Raw genomic sequence first — 12080 nt, 5'->3', positions numbered from 1 at the left:
TTGGCCTGCAGGGCAATTATCGCTGCAAATCCTGTAACATTGTATTGTACGCATAATACATAGCTTTTCCATAAAAAGCATTTTACACTAGGCTTTTTTTTACGTTGGATAGAAGAACTTGTACATTTGGTGGTTCCAAGCAGAATTCCAAGACAGAAACTGTCATGATCTGCACTTGTTTTGGTCTGCAGTCCCCTGTTGTGTCTGTTCTGTCTTGCAGTGGACTCCTGCCTTGTTCTCCTGGTCTGCACATCCGTTGCCCATCAGCCATTAGGCTTTCATATACCACTCCACTTCCCCTGTCAGATCGTTTGCTTTGTCATGCCTCATCCCGCCTGCACATTGCATGCTGCATTTTTTGCTCCTGACCTTTTTGTCTCTTTTTGTAAATCCTTATTTGCTACTTTGTACTTTTGTTTGTACTTTTAGCTTCCCACTGACCTTCTGTCACTGCCGTGTTTTGCTGTAATTTGTTTGTGAGCGCCCAGCACCCAGTGTAACAACCACTGCTGAACAGAAAGAACATTAAGTCTCATCTCAGTTTTGCTAGAAAAAATCTTGATGATCCCTAAATGTTTTGGGTTGTCATATAATTTAATTTTACAGGAATAACTTGAGTAATATTATGAATAATAATAATATTTTAGTAGCATAAAGTTGACATACAGTGGTGTTGAACCAAAATGACCCCAACGACTCATCCAAGAGGTCACAAAAGGCCCCACAACAACATCCAAAGAACAGCAGAACTCACTTGTCTCAATTAAGGTCAGCGTTCATGACTCCGCCATAAGAAAGACACTGGGCAAAAATGGCTTACATGGTAGAGTTCCAAGTTGAAAACCACTGCTGAACAAAAAGAACATTAAAGCATGTCTCAATTTTGATTTTGATGACCCCCAAGACCTTTGCAAAAATACTTTGTCAGAAAAAGAACATGATAAAAACAGTAAAATATGGTGGTGGTAGTGTGATGGTGTGGGGCTACCAAAATATCCTGATGGCGAATGTCCAGTAGATATATATTTCATACCAAACTATCCAGGAAAATACTTGAATTTGACATGAAGACTACAGGAATCACATCGAGTCAGGCATCAAGCTATAACCTTGGAAGCCATATTTCATTAATGTTTGCTTTTCACTCCCTACATTCTCATTTCAAGCAGCTTCTTTGTTTACCTGCAGCCGGGCTTGTTGGATGCCTTATTTACCAGTAAGGATGATTTAGTTGAATCACGGACCGTCACAGAATGGCTCATTCATCTGTTTCAGCTGTGCAGGTCAGTGAGTCATTGCCGCTTATAATGGGAGGCAGTCTTTTTTTGTGCACCATACCCCTTGTTTACGAGTTACGGCCATCTATGATGCACTGTAGATGGTGCAAGAGCTCTTATGAAAATGTATTCACTGGTATTATGCGAACAGCCAGATGACCTGACAGCAGCTTGTGCATAGACTTGTTTTATTATATAGCAGATGGCAGATAACACCGTAGATTAAAAGACATGCAGAAATGAAAAATGTCACATTTAGGATGTAGTTAGAATGTTGTATTCACGTGATAAACGATGCAAGAGTTTCCGATAATGATATTTGCCCATTTGGAAGTGAGCTATGCAAGATGTTTGGGGTCTGAACGCTCGGTTTCAGAGACTTTTTTCTAATACTGTCTCCCTGTGATGTCACAGAGTGCTGGGCTTCCTGATATGGCCGTGCGCTGTAGGCCAGAAATGCGCTCTGCCCTCCCCCAAGCTCTGCTTCCTCCACCCTCCCCCAACCTCTTCTTCTCTGTTTACAGTGTTAGCAATGTCTCCCAGGAAGTGTTTCTTTGGGCTCTGTTTTAATTTATTCCACTCACGGCCCGCCTCCAGGCACATCCACACCGCTTTGATTGGTCACACTCCCAAATACTCACAAGGACTTCCGGATAGCTGCCGAACCCAAGTTTCTAAACGGGATAGGAGTTGATAATAAACAGCGATTTAACTTGCCCGCTTTTAATATACAGCCATATGCGATGGATCCCGAATCTGATCTGGAAGTAGACAATAGACAGTCCAAAGTTTCTCAAGAAAAGTGGTTACTTCAAGACTTTTCTGAATGTTACCTAGCTTTAGCATTTTAGCATTTTACAATTAAATAAATGTATAAATGTGACTATAGTCGTGTTTTGTCATGTCTACAGGGCTCTAATAATGCTTTGTTAATTTTAATCTGAAAAAAAATGTGTCTACCCACCAACTATATGTGGTTTCTTAATTTTTAATTATTTGCTGTTTTATTATTATTATATTTAGTTATTACTGATTGATTGATTTTCTTTATTCTTGATCTTGTTTTGTGTAGAAAAATAAAAATGAAGATATTTGAGAACAGTGGAATGTTTTATCAGAGCTTTTCTTGTAGAAAATCGGAACCAAAGCAAAGTTTATTCATTTTTCTGTTTTTAATAAATGCGTTTTTTTGTTTTTGTTGGAAAACTTGATGCGGTTAAATTGAGTTTGAGACCCCCGCCCTAATAGATGTGATGTTATGCATGGTGTTTACTACTGTATATTTGATGAAGAAACATCATGTCTTAGCCATCTGTTGCAGATACACTTTAAGAGATGGCCTTCATCTCTCTTCGATTTCACCATAGGAGGTTAATTGAACACACAGTGTGTTGGCTGCTTCTCCAGAGGCATTTCATCATCTCTATTATCAGCTATGACACAGAGTAAACAGCAAAGAGTGACACATATGGATGTCATCTACATGTGACTCATAAGTCAACCACTCAAAATCATTACTGAACATCCATTAATAGTGACGTCTGTGAGGAAACGATCCACGTACTTTGATGTACTGTACCTGCTTTCTAACTCTTCTGCCGAGCACAGCTACTTGACTACTTTTTTCCCTGAGGTATTAAATTCATAAATGGCTTTTATAGTTTTTCATGTTCTTGCGATATGTGCAACTTTGTAATTATGCTAATAAAGCTAACCTGCGGCTCTTCAAGTTTAATGATTAATGCCTATATGGGGCATCAAAGGCTAGTACATGTTGAGTAGATTTGGGCAACATGTGACCCACATGCATTAACCCGGCCTTTTGAGTAATTTATTCCTAAAACAAAAGGTGTACAGCCCCTTCACGAGACCCTTCTTATATTTTGGATCAACATTTGCAATAAAAGTAAACAATTGTAAACGCTCCCTTCTCTCTTTAATTACCATTGTTCACTCACGATGAAGGAAGTTAACGTGTCATTGTTGCTCACTAGTCTGTCCACGTTCGGCCTTACCCACAGAATGGTATCAGGAAGCAGCCCGGTGGTTGCGGACCCCTGCTTTAAGTAATTGACAGTACTCCAACACATGTCGACATGAACAGTTTTTCACAGAAAATGATCCCTTTGGATCTTAAAGTTTATGTTGAGAAAAGCAATCTACCATGTAATATATATACGTATTATATTTTTAGACTCTTGATCGTCTTTGTCAAGTGACGGTGAATTGGGAGCATACTGATAGATCAGGGGTCTCAAACTCAATTTACCTGGGGGCCACTGGAGCTAGGGTCTGGGCGAGGCTGGGCCGCATCAGGTTTTCCAAAAAAAACCCCCCAAAAAACGCATTTATTAAAAACAGAAAAATGAATAAACTTTGCTTTGGTTTCGATTTTCTACAAGAAAAGCTCTGATAAAACATTCCACTGTTCTCAAATATCTTACTTTTTATTTTTCTACCCAAAATAAGATCAAGAATAAAGAAAATCAATCAATCAGTAATAAATAAATATAATAATAATAAAACGGCAAATAATTAAAAATTAAGAAACCACATATAGTTGGTGGGCAGACACATTTTTTTTCAGATTAAAATTAACAAAGCATCATTAGAGCCCTGTAGACATGACAAAACACGACTATAGTCACATTTATACTCTTTTTTTTTTATTTACAACTTATTGCGCAACTGCAGGGTCTTGAGACACATGCTAACTCGCAAACTAGAGAGCTAGCGACCTAAACGGTAGCCTCAAAGTTATTTCCTTTAAACGTAAAAAGCCAAAAACGTACCACTTCCACACAGATAGGGAGGATAACTATGAACAGTTATTTAACCTTTAACATGAACATTAATCAAACGTAATTATTTTTTCTGGGTACATGATACCATACAGAATCCATATCAAACTTGCGCGGGCCGCACTAACATTAAACTTTCATATCAAGGCGGGGGCCTCAAACTAGTGTCCTGCGGGCCACATTTGGCCCGCGGGCCGCATGTTTGAGACCCCTGTGATAGATACTGTATTTTGGGAGCATCTCCTCAATAAATATCACACCATATGTCACATCTGCCAAAGCAAGAAGCCTCTTTCTACAACTAGCGAAGTTGCTGCGTGTCTCTCGTCGAGTGGAAACAAATGTCATGCCAGCTACCACTAATCATTGTGATAGAGCCCTCAACACACTCTCTCACCGTCGTCACTCGTTTTTCCTGTACACTTTTACCCACTCCAACATTACCCTTTCGCTTTTCTTCATTATGCCTTCATGCCCCTGATTAGGAAACTCCCTTGAACTGCTGGGATCTATTATTCAGAAAAACCCAATAAACTGGACCGAAGTAGTGATTAGTAAAAATAATGTATGATTGGTTGTTGACCTTTGTAATTGTGTTAACACTGTCTGTTAGAATTTAATTGGAAGGAAAGGCAAGTTTATTTATAGAGCACAAGGCATACACAAGGTAATTCAAACTGCTTTGCAGAAAAACAGGTAAAATCACTTTTTTTAAAAAAAGAATCCATCCATTCACAGCCTATCCCAGCTGTGTGTAGGCGAGAGGCAGGGTACACAAATCTGGCCCTTGGATAAATGTTATTGTAGACCCTTTGCTCAATACTGTGACTTGCCTGAAACCTGCAGTGTTTCCTGTGTCGCTTCCAGCAGATCAGTCACATTTAAAACGCAAGCCTCTCCTCTGAATCCCATCAGTGCTCGGTTTTGGAGATAAAATGTGGAGTGTAATTAAAAAGCTGCTCCACACGGTGCCTCCAGTGAACAGCATGGCTGCTTTCTTTACTGATAATGCTGCTAATTTGTCATTTCAGGCCGTATTGATCACATTTTTGATTTTCTCAGCTTGGAACTAATTGTTTTCCACATTTAATAGCGTAGTCGTTATTTTCAAGTGTTGTTTTTTTTTTGAAGGCAAAGTGAGCTTTGAGTGCTGGGTGGAATTATTGTTAATGTTTTATATATTTTAATAAAGGTGACAAGAGAGCAGGACACTCAAGAAGCATTGTTCCTGACCATCATTTTAATCAGGGTCTACTATTTTCTCATGGCATCACACTTGTTTTCTCCTTTGCTTTATCCTTTGCAGGGGTCTCAATTACGCGGACCGCGGGCCAAATGTGGCCCGCAGGACGCTAGTTTAGGCCCCCTCCTTGATATGAAAGTTTAATGTTAGTGTGGCCCGCGCAAGTTTGATATGGATGCTATAAAATTATTACGTTTGATTAATGTTCATGTTAAAGGTTAAATAACTGTTAACTTTGCTAGTTGTAGAAAGAGGCTTCTTGCTTTGGCAGATGTGACATATGGTGTGATATTTATTGAGGAGACGCTCCCAAAATACAGTATCTATCACAGGGGTCTCAAACATGCGGCCCGCGGGCCAAATGTGGCCCGCAGGACACTAGTTTGAGGCCCCCGCCTTGATATGAAAGTTTAATGTTAGTGCGGCCCGCGCAAGTTTGATATGGATGCTGTATGGTATCATGTACCCAGAAAAAATAATTACGTTTGATTAATGTTCATGTTAAAGGTTAAATAACTGTTCATAGTTATCCTCCCTATCCGTGTGGAAGTGGTAAGTTTTTGGCTTTTTAAATTCAAAGGAAATAACTTGAAGGCTACCGTTTAGGTCGCTAGCTCTCTAGTTTGCGAGTTAGCATGTGTCTCAAGACCCTGCAGTTGCGCAATATGTTGTCAATAAAAAGAGTATAAATGTGACTATAGTCGTGTTTTGTCATGTCTACAGGGCTCTAATAATGCTTTGTTAATTTTAATCTGAAAAAATAATTTGTCTACCCACCAACTATATGTGGTTTCTTAAGTTTTTATTATTTGCCGTTTTATTATTATTATTATATTTATTTATTTATTACTGATTGATTGATTTCTTTTTGTGTCCTCAAGCTGACACCAACCTCTGCAGGATGACAATGATCCAAAACACACCAGCAACTCCATCTCTGAAAAAAAAATGAAGACTTTGGAGTGTTCTAGCAAAGTTCTAACATGAATCCTATTGAGATGCTGTGACATGACCTTAACAAACTGCTTATTTATTATTATATTATTTTATTATATTATAATCAAAATATCCATATGTAACAGTACTATTATGTTTAGAAGGCAATGTTTTAAAATCATTTCAACTATGAAGAGTCTTAGAAAGACCAGCAGGAGAGCTCCTTGATAACAATCTCTTTTGACTCTGCTGCCCTCCAGTGGCCCATTGTGGTAGTTTACTGTAAGTGTATTTCTTTTTGTACGTGTTCCTCAACAATATCATATAGATATTACATTAATCTATACTAACACAATAACTACAGAAATTCTGAAGTTTTATTATCTTTATAGTATAGTGAGTATACTGCTGTCTTCTTTTTGTTATGACAATAAAATGTAACTCAATATTGTTTGGGAAATTAGCTTTGGCACACTGATATTTTGCGAAAAAATTAAAACTGCATGTGGAGTCATTGAGCGATGGAAAGGGAAAATTAATTCGCCCAACCACCAACCCACATCAAAGTCAAAATAATAATAGTAATACATTTGTCTTCTGCCGATTGTCAGATTCAGTGGCCATATAAAGTGAAGAGAACCAATAACAGTTTTTACAGATTTAATAAATTAATAGAATTTAAAAATGTATTTTTAATTAAAATGACAAAATTATTTAATTTATAATGACTGTATTTCTGGTTAAATGATTTTTATACATATTCAGTTCAATTATATGTGTTTGTGGTCACATTATAAAAATGTAAAAATAATATTTTAAAATATTAAAATTTATTTATTTATTTATTTATTTATTTATTTATTTATTTATTTATTTATTTATTTATTTATTTATTTATTTATTTATTTATTTATTTATTTATTTATTTATTTATTTATTTGCAAATATGATCACAAAAATGGTGTCTGCAGCCACCTGCTGTCTACTTTGTGTAGTGCACCTAGAGCCTACAATAGGCGGCTTTCTGTGTATCTGTCTATTCTAAGCATGGCAGCCAGACCTGTTCCTTACCAGATTGTCTCTCAAGCTCCCTCGTGCTTCTCATGCCCTCCACTCGGCTTGGCCCTCTGTTCTTCCGTTCTGGCTTTAAACGTTAGTTTTTCCTGCTCTGTTTTTCTGCGGCGTTTGTGCCGTTGCAGGGCATCGCTTGAGTACAGGTCACCCCCGCACCAGTCAGACCTGGGCTCTAGCTGAGCCAGATTGCTAAAGAGGAATTTTACTTTTCAGCATGATTCCAACCATACTGTGCATCCATAGCAACAAAAGTCTCACAAACATGTCAGAATCCAATTGCATCAAATTCAATTTTAAATCTATGGGGGGGATAATAGATGTGCTACATAGTGGTCAAGTTAGGTTAGGTTAGCATGTTGACCAGATTGTTGGCAGAAGATCTCTGCATGTTTGCATGTGCGTGCATGAGTTGATTTCTCCGGTTACTGGCATTAAAGCATCAACTTTTTATATTATTATTAAGTTATAAGATTATGTTTTATGTTCATCGTGGTCTCATTAAAAAAACCAACAAACTACTTTTTAACAAATATCTGTTCAATTCCTACATCGGCAGCAGCAATGTATTGCCTCTACCATGCATATATCCATCCAATAATATCCAAGTTCAAGGTTGTCTTGCTGTGTGTGTGCTTTCCTAATGCAATCAACAGCATTCTTCACATTCAGTACATTTTCACACTAACTCCTCCCTTTCCCTCTTTTTTTTTTTACAGCATATTCATTTAAACAATGAATTTTCAAACAAAAGGCAGTTACACAATACTGGACCCCTGCAGGAAGTGCAGGCTGGCTTGTCGCCAGACACTCACGTGTAAATTGGATAGGTACACACAGTGAATGGATTTATTTCAAGTGGCTTTTTTAAGGAATATTGGAAATGGTTTAAGGGGGGCTTATTATGCTCATTTTTTGCCTTTGTATTGATTTGTGGACTCCTATAGAGCTGCTACATATGATAACCAGCACAGAAAGTGTTCTAGTTCTTCCAGAATCAGCACCTATTCAGCTGCATTTCTTTGGATTTTATGTTTCCTGCAAAAACAGTCTGTTTTAATGTATTCCACCCATGACCCGCCTCCAGGCACGGCCACTCCTCAGTGGTTGGTCACACTACTGAATGCTTAAAAGCACTTATTGTGCCGCTCGCTTACTTAAGACGTCACTCAGTGGTAAGTAGCTTTACCATTTTAGAGTTTGTACATCATTGGTAACGTGTAAAATGTTTTGCGGAACTACCAGTGTTTAAAAAACTTGGGTAGAGCCACTAATTGTGGTGGGAAATGGCGATGAGCAACCCCGCTCTCTGTATGCACACTCTATAATGCTACACATAAAAGCACTTTTGCTCCATGACATAAACAAAATAAACCCAGTTAGGACACTGATAAATTGTTACTTACTGCTTGTTCTTCTGACACTTTGACACTATCAAGTAACGTTGGAAAAGCATCGAGCTTAAGCAAGTTTGTCAGCTAGCCCAGCTGCATACTGGCCCATGTTCAGGAAACAGTCCAGTGTGAAATGCCCTTGACAGATTAAAATACATTTCTTTTGCTGGTAAGGAATCAGCCAATCAACCAACTTGTGCCTGATGGTGGCGTCTTTAGGAATTGTAAACAAATATGGCTTTCCCTTACAAGCCATTGCTAGCAATGGCATACAGCCACACCCATATAAGGAAGTCTGCTCCTCTGTGACATCACAAAGGAGCAGGTTTACCACGCCTTCTGAAACTGATTGTCTTAAGCCATCCCAAACTTCTTTAGGGGCTCACTTCCAAATGCACAAACCTCATTATCTGAAACTCGTTTCATCGTTTAAGACGAGAATACAACATTCTAACTACATTTATAGGCCAGAAAAGTGGAAAAAGCGTAATCGGTTCCCTTTTACCAAAATGTGTTTTTATTATTGATTATACTTACTACTTTTAAGGTATGCCTGCAGTACTGCCTACAATTTTTTTGTCAAGTTTTGTAAGATATATAAAACATTTTACAAGTGAAAAAGAAGTTTAGCAATAGCAATAATTGTCAATAGCGCAACTTAAAAACAATATGACAATACGAATATATATAGTATATATATTCTGGTATATATCTACTGAAACTGTATGACTTTTTGGTAATTCCACTCTATTCCATGTTTTCTATGTTTTTGTATATTTAATACAGAGCATGGACATTTATGTGTATGAATAAGCTGGTCTAGTTATCACTATGCAGTAGTTTTGGACTGTTGTGTCTATAGTGATGATTATCCCTTGTGAAGCCACATAAACAGTTAGCTAACAAAAAGAATGTTTCATAATGAACCAAGGATTTGTCTGCATTGTATATAGTAAAAGTAATGATTTCAGTAGCTGACCTTTGCTCCTGTTCCAGACTACCAGAAGGGGTTCCAGCTGGAGGTCAGGCTCCAGTCATCCATTCTTCAGGGATGAGTCAGTCATCACCATGCTTGGTTTCATTAACGGCCTCACGTGCAGAAGTCTGCCCCACTTCCCTCCACGTGAGCCTCGCCGCCATGTGGAAGAGGAAACGGTTCTCGCAATTCAATCACACATTTTTCTATTAGATCAAAGATTTGCTCGCTGTGCCCTCCAGACGTGGCTCCACCTTACACAGTGTCAGCATCGAACGGCCAAAGCCAACAAATGTCTGCCTTGACTTATTTGGTTAGGAGGCCTCTGGGTGATAGAGCCTACATTTGAAAAAATGCTTGCAAAAGTACTAAAAGTATATATTAGTATAGTATACTATATATTATATTTTAGGCTGCACAGTGGTCCAGTGGTTAGTGCGAAGGCCACACAGCTAGGAGACCTGAGTTCAATTCCACCCTCGGCCATCTCTGTGTGGAGTTTGCATGTTCTCCCCGTGCATGCGTGGGTTTTCTCCAGGTACTCCGGGTGCTGCATTAAAGAGGACAAATTATGGTCATTTTCAGCCCTTTGTATGGAGTTGGGCTGCATGGTGGATAAGTGGTTAGCACGCAGGCCTCACAGTTAGAAGACCCGAGTTCAATTCCACCCACGGTCATCTCTGTGTGGAGTTTGCATGTTCTCCCTGTGTGTTTTCTCCGGGGACTTCGATTTCCTCCCACATTCCAAAAACATGCTAGGTTAATTGGTGACTCCAAATTGTCCATAGGTATGAATGTGAGTGTGAATGGTTGTTTGTCTATATGTGCCCTGTGATTGGCTGGCAACCAGTCCAGGGTGTACCCCGCCTCTCGCTCGAAGACAGCTGGGATAGGCTCCAGCACCCTCTGCGACCCTTGTGAGGATAAGCGGTAGAAAATGAATGAATGAATGAACAATCATGGTATGATGCCAGCCAGCACGCTCTAAAAAAACAATAGTTATATTATATTATATTATATGACATTGATGACCTATGAAATAGGTTTTCTCCAAAAAAAATAATCTTAATGTCACAGTTGTGCATCAGTCAATGGACACTAGTGTGTTACGCCACTGTAATGTTTACAGTCCATTGCATGTTAAGTGGTGCTAAACCACAGTGGGATGTAATCCATTAAATCCCCCGGTGAAAAAGCAGTAAATGCCAATAAACTTTGAACCCTGCTGTCTACTGCTACTACTGTTGCGAGGTCAACAATGAACGTGTGTGTGTTTGATAATGTCAACTCCTTATACGGATAGCACTCTGCTTGAGCTGCAGGGGGTCTTTAAGGCTTTGCGGGGGAGCTCAAGCAAAGGATGAACAGTTAACACATTTTTATCAAGCATGCATGAGGTAAAGGCTCACTGAGCACTTTGGTTAGATCTCCTTTTGCATGCCACACATTCCTGACCCCCTCTGTGTCTCTTTTATTAGGAAACTGAAAGGCATCTTTTATCATATGAAAAATGCTATAGGTGGCAGATTCCTCTTGTGGACACTGGAAACATTGTGTTCATGTAGTTATATAATACAATATGCAGAATTCTGTGTTTGTAAAATTGGCACATATCCCACATCATGTTTGTATTTCTCAGATATTATAACCAAAAAATGACAAGACAAAGACAAAAGTCATGTTTTTACAAGAATTAAGTATTTTCCCTTTACTTTTTACTTCTAATTATTATATTACAATCTTCAGCAGTCCTCACCTTAATGCATGTTTTTGCCTGTAATATATACTCTATATGGGTTTTCATTCATTCATTCATTTTCTACCGCTTTTCCTCACGAGGGTCGTGGGGGGTGCTGGAGCCTATCCCAGCTGTCTTTGGGCAAGAGGCGGGGGCCAATCACAGGGCACATATAGACAAACAACCATTCACACTCACATTCATACCTATGGACAAGTTTTTGGAATGTGGGAGGAAACCAGAGTACCCGGTGAAAACCCACGCATGCAGGGCGAGAACATGCAAACTCCTAGCTGTGAGGCCTGCGCACTAACCACTCGACCACCGTGCCGCCCGGGTTTTTTGTTTTAATACTACTAAAAAGACAAGTTCTACACTGGTAGTCTTCTTCTTTCTCTTTGGGTTTTTCCCTTCAGGGGTCACCACAGCAAATTAATCTCCTCCATCCAACCCTGTCTTCTGCATCTGTCTCTCTCACACCAACTACCCTCATGTCCTCCTTCACTACATCCATAAACCTCCTCTTTGGTCTTCCTCTATACGCCTCCTACCTGGCAGCTCTAAACGCAGCATCCTTCTACCAATATATTCACTGTCTCTCCTCTGGACATGTCCTCTAACCTGTAATGTCCCTCTGATGTACT

Source organism: Doryrhamphus excisus, linkage group LG1, assembly GCF_037039965.1.
Source record: "Doryrhamphus excisus strain RoL-2023G ecotype Guam linkage group LG1, RoL_Dexc_Guam_v1.1, whole genome shotgun sequence".
Lineage (NCBI taxonomy): Eukaryota > Metazoa > Chordata > Actinopteri > Syngnathiformes > Syngnathidae > Doryrhamphus > Doryrhamphus excisus.
The sequence above is the reverse complement of the archived record's forward strand: the minus strand, read 5'-3'. Positions refer to the sequence as shown.